Source organism: Apodemus sylvaticus, chromosome 13, assembly GCF_947179515.1.
Source record: "Apodemus sylvaticus chromosome 13, mApoSyl1.1, whole genome shotgun sequence".
Classification (NCBI taxonomy): Eukaryota; Metazoa; Chordata; class Mammalia; order Rodentia; family Muridae; genus Apodemus; species Apodemus sylvaticus.
In genome coordinates this window covers 47,760,873-47,766,872 of record NC_067484.1, presented here as the reverse complement: position 1 = coordinate 47,766,872, position 6,000 = coordinate 47,760,873, and positions in this window count along the sequence as shown.

The window sequence follows — 6,000 nt, the reverse complement described above, 5'->3', positions numbered from 1 at the left end:
TTTTATTTTATTTATTTATTTGATTTATTTTTTGAGACTGGATTTCCCCATGTAGTCCTGGCTCTCCTGGAACTCACTTTGCAGATCCTCCTGCCTCTACCTCCCAAGTGCTGGCGTTAAAGGTGCGTGCCGCCATGCCTGGCTCAACTAGTTATGATTTTTAAGCTACCTGAGTTTGGGAATGATTCGTTAAATATCAATAGGCAACCAATATATCTGTTAAGCCAAATATTTTATCTAAATGTTGATGAGATTATTTATGTATTATGTTGGGCTTTGAACCCAGGATGCACACACATTCTAGGCAAGTGCTTCATCGCTGGGTTTCTTTCTGTCTTATTTAGGGTTTCTATTGCTGTGTGAAACATCAAGACCAAGGCAGTTTAGGAAGGAAAGGGTTAAGTCTGCTTACACTTCCATATAAAAGCTCACCATCAAAACCAGTGAGAACAGAAGCTCACACAGGGCAGGAACTCAGAGGTAAACTGGTGCAGAGACCATGAAGGAGTGCTGCTAACTGGATTGGTCTCCATGGCTAACTCAGCCTGATTTCTTATAGAATCCAGGACCATCCAATCCAGAATGGGCTGGATCCTCCACCATCAATCACTAATTAAGAAAATACCTTACAGGCCTGCCTGCAGCCAGATCTCATGAAGGTATTTTCTTAATTGAGGTTCCTTCCTCTCAGAGGACATCAGCCTGTCACAAGTTGACATAAAACTAGCCAACACACTTCCCCAGAACCATGATTCTTTAAAACTGACAATTGAGAGAGAGGTATTAAACCCATAGTTTACACTATGAACTACACACAATTAAGTATAAATATAACCAATCACATAGAATGTAAAATTGTAATTATTGTGTTGTTCCATAATACACTGTTGACCCCTCTTCAGACAGAAAATTACCATGTTCTGAGAAATTATCCAGGAACTTCTTTTAGAAGGAGATTGAAGACTTTCCCAAGCTTATATAGGTGAAAAAGGGGGAGGCACGAATCCACTTGAGGTGGGTAAACATTCCTTTATTTGTCTTCCAGAATGTCTTCTCACATTTGAATGATTCTGTATTCTCCTCATTAGATAATTAGGTCTCCTCCACCATCAAAGTTAGGTGAACCATGTCCTTAAATCTGAGTTGTTACGATGATTTTAGTGTTTTCATGTGACTTAACTATAAAAATCCCTGTTGTATTGTGTATGAAAATGATGGCCTATTCCTTTTGAACAATTCAGTATGTTTTGGGGCTACCTACTTTAAGTCTTGCCCTAAAGAATTAGATCTTGACACCAAATAAGCTTCCCAGGAGCCCTTTCAACAGTCATTATTTTCTAGTAAAATAATGATGAGAAAAAAATTGCCAGATTTGAAGTCTTGCTAAGCTTCTCATGGTTTTCAGGATGGTTTGGGCATCTTCTAAGCCCTTACCTTCTGTAGAATAATCAGAGGAGGGCTGTATAAGGCAGAACAATATATAAAATAAAAGTGGAGAGAGCAGGATATTTAGAAATACATGGACAGGAGGACATTTTAGGTATCTCAGAAACTAGAGGATAAGTAGGAAAGATATCAGTGCGAACTTAGATGAAGTATGATCTAATGTCCATATGTCAAGCCCAAGCCCAGCAACAAATCACACATTCTTGTCAAATACACATGGAATCCTTATTAATGCTGGCAAAATGATGAGTCAGAAGACCAACCTGATATATTTCAAAAGGTTGAAACCAGAATTTGAATGCATTAAGTTCCAAATAATCAGTAAGATTATTAGAAAATCCTCCTGTTTGATATTAAGTAAATCTGTAAATAGCTAACATGGGTGTGGTGGTGAGGGGTTACAATCTCAGTGTTGGGAGGCTCAGGTAGATGATCTTTTGTTAAAATAACTTTTATGCATTGGTCAGTCCATCTTGTGCTTTGAAACAAGAGTTGATGCCATCTCCTCAAACTTCTAAAACAAGATTCACTCAGCCACAATTCTCTCATGAATCTTATTTTTGCCAGAGGTACACAGTTCACACAACAGTGCAGCAACAGCTGCCTGCTGGCGATATTTAGGAAACACCAGCAGATGTTATTGAGAGTACAAACGACATTGCCAGATTGTAGCACAATCCAGACCTGTGCAGCAGTTTCCAGCAAAGTGATTTAAGACTATCTAGGGATACAGAAAAGAGAAAGACTTCCTGTTTGGCTTTGTTGGATTTCCAGTCTACTGGTGCTAGCTGACCAGAGCTGCTGAACCTAAACTCCACTGGGAAATATTTTTTATAAGCATATTAGTTGTGCTTCTGTGTGCTCCTTCTGATACCCTGCAGGAACACAAAGCTTTATTCCAGCTGCCTTGCAGCTACTGTTAACACTGGGACTGGGTTTCAAGGCCCAGTAAGGGCATAGGCCATAAACTTTGTTACTCCAAAGGATGCGAAAGTTTCTTTCCTACAAATAGCTTCCTTTCTCCTCCTGTTCCTCCTCTTACTCACCTATACAATGCCATTATGTAGCTCAGCTGCTCTCAAAACTCCTATGTAGCTGAAACTTATAATCCTCCTGCCTCAGCATCTCCTATAATGGGAAACTGGGCTTGTGCTACCACACATAGCTTTCGAGAATTTTTTTGTTTCCTGTAGCAGAGCAAGTCCGTATTATCTATGAATATGAAATAAGATAGAAGAGAAAAACATTTAATCTCAGCACTTAGGAGGTAGATGCAGGAGGATCTGGAAGGAGATTCGGGTCATCCTCAGCTACATAGCAAATTTTAAGCCAGCCTGGGCTACAGGAGAGCCTATCTCAAAACAAACAAACAAGTGAACAAATAGACAAAACACAAACACAAAATAACCATAAACCAAAACCACAATGTTGGCTGGGTATAGAGACTCACTCCTTTTTATCCCGTCATCCAAGAGGAAAGGCAGTGGATCTTTATGAGTTTGAAGTCAGCCTGGTCTACATAGCAAGTTCTAGGCCATCAAGGACTACATAGTGAAATTCACCAACAAAACATAACAAAGAACTCAACAAAACAACATCCCTGCAAAAACCCAACCCAACCCAAACCAGCCAACTAACCAACCAACCAACCAACCAACCAACCAAACAAACAAACAAACAAAAACTTATGTTATATTTTACTGGCTGAGTTTGAGAAGAAAGCAGATCTCAACTTTGGCAAGATAAAGCTAACTGTCTCTTGATTGCTGTGTCCCCTTGAGGAATTCTTGTGACCCTCTAAGAAAAACATTTCCATTTCTATCCATGACTGACCATGATTTATGCAGTGTAATTCTTGGACAGCTTGTATTACCCCCAAATGAATCCCTGTTTTCTTTACTTGCCTCTGCTACTGAGGTCTAAATGGAAGACGACATGTAAAGCTGTAGGCAAACCCAGCAGCTGCTCAGTGCTGATGTCACGGCTACCTGGGGAATGCAGTGCTCACCTTGGTTCTTCATGGTTTTGTTCTGAGAAGGTAGCTCTCCTGTGCTACTGCATTTGACACTGATGCTTTCTTTTCTTTTTATTTTTTTTTGGGGGGGGGAATAAAATGTTTATTTTGTTGTCTCTTCCATATTTCAGTTTAGCAACAAAAGCAGTCAAAGCAGGAAGTCAGACAGGGCAGGAACTCTGAGGCAGGAGTTGATGCAGAGGCCAAGAGGGGTGCCACTTACTGTTCTGCTCCTCAGGGCTTGAGCAGGCTGTTTTCTTTCTTTCTTTCTTTCTTTCTTTCTTTCTTTCTTTCTTTCTTTCTTTCTTTCTTTCTTTCTTTCTTTCTTTCTTTCTTTCTTTCTTTTATATAACCTTTATTTATATTTCAAATGTTGTCCACTTTCTTGGTTTCTCTGCCCTCCAAATCCCTTAACCCACCCCTCCCCCTGCTCACCAACCCACCCATTCCTGCTTCCCTGTCCTGGCATTCCAACTATACTGGGGCATCGAGGCTTCTCAGGACCAAGGGCCTCCCCTCCCTTGGATGCTGAACAAGGCCATCCTCTGCTACATATGCATCTGGAGCCATGGGTCCCTCCATGTGTACTCTTTGGTTGGTGGTTTAGTCCCTGGGAGCTCTGGGGGTCTGCTTGGTTCATATTGTTCCTCCTATGGGGCTGCAAACCTCTTCAGCTCCTTCAGTCCTTTCTCTAGCTCTCCCATTGGGGACCCTGTGCTCAGTTCAAGGATTGGCCGAGAGTGTCCCCCTCTATATTTATCATGCACTTATTTAACTTATATGACTACTCTGTCATATGGTTACAGATGGTTGTGAACCACCCTGTGGTTGCTGGGAATTGAACTCAGGACCTCTGGAAGAGCAGTCAGTACTCTTAACCACTGAGCCATCTCTCCAGCCCTGACACCAATGTTTTCAAGGGTTCAGCATGGATCTCTATTTCACACACAAAGTTCTTCAACTGAAGATGGAATTACAAATACCACAGGAAATAGTCATATATGCAGGAAAAAAAGACTAAGCTCATCTTATGGCCCTGTGCCAAGTGCATCCAGGCTGCCCCTTGTGGCTTAAGTAATAATCTGAACCAAACTGCTGTGGAAAAAGAGAATGGCTGAGCCTCTGACCAGCTGATAAACAGTCTTGGAAGTCAATCGGTCCTCATGTTACCAGGAAGGAAGAAGACTTCTGGAGAGATGTAGGAAGTGAAAGAGAAATGGCAGGTTCTTGGCACTGCCTTCCCTTCATGGCGTTCTTACCCATTAGCAAATGTGGCTCATTCAGTGACCATCTATGGCTCTCTTCAGTCAGACTGATCACTCCTCTCTGAGGAGAAATACAGAGTATGGCGGTATCAGAGGGTTGAGAAATGTCTTCTGTTTACTGTGACCAAGGCTAGAACATGGCTTAAAGTTTAGAAAAGTTCTTCATTCCAACTAATGGTTGACTCCATCTGAGCTCGTGAGAGCCGTTCTCCTGTCACCTGTTGCTGCTGCTGCCCTCCCATCCTGTGCTCATCCTTGGAAGGATGCTCTGCACTTCCTGATCACTCACACACTTCCTCAGGGATGCCCTTTTTCTAGTCAGATCATAAATATGGGGGTTCCTTGCTTTCTCTTGCACTCACTCCTCAACTCTCTCTTTCCCCTTCCTCCCCATGCCTCTCTCCCTCCTTCCCTCTCCATGCTTAACAATTTCAGTCACGTATAGTACATGACAGTACTGTAATACATTACAGTATCAACTCTTCTTCATAGTATCAATCTTTCCTACTTTTAAAATTCTCATCCCTCTCCCTGGTTCCTAGCCGTAGGTTCCCAGATTCTTTCTGGTTTGTCTACAAAAAGTCTTGCTTGTGTCTTAAAATCTGCATGTCTCCCAAAATTAATCAACTTTCTTCCTGTTTTTTTTTCTACCCACTGACACTGACAAAGCCTCTTCTGCTCCAGGGATCTCTATTCCACTTGGCAGCATATTCCCACCCAAATCCATTCAACTTGGACCAATGTCTGTCCTTCGTGAATGTCTGTCCTTCGTGACAACTTCCATGATGTGCCTGGAATGATAGTTCTTTTCCTTGTGTGATTGATGTACTACTTGCCTTGCTTTTTACCATGGGTTTGATAGGGCTAAAAGGAACTCGGCTGACCCTTGTTCTACAGGGAGTCTTTATTTCTCTGGATGGCCAATAAATGCTACCTTTGATTCTTGGGGGAAATATTATCTCTGTCTTCCAATTCATTGTGTGGTTAATTATACATCCTTTTTTTTTTTTTAACATTCTTGAAAATAGCCTGGGCCTAGGAGTAGCACACACCTGTAATCTTAAGCTTTTGGGAGGCTGATAAGAAGAGTAGGAGGCTAGCCTGGGCTACTCAGGTAGACCCTGGTAGGGAAAAAGAAAGCTGGTCTGGAATAAAAGGCAGCTAATGCTTCTTGTCGTGAATATTGATTAAATTGTTTCTGAACACGATTCATTCTTTCTAGTTTTACAGTAACATTTTCCTCTGTACTTCTCAAATGTAAACTATTTTGGATCA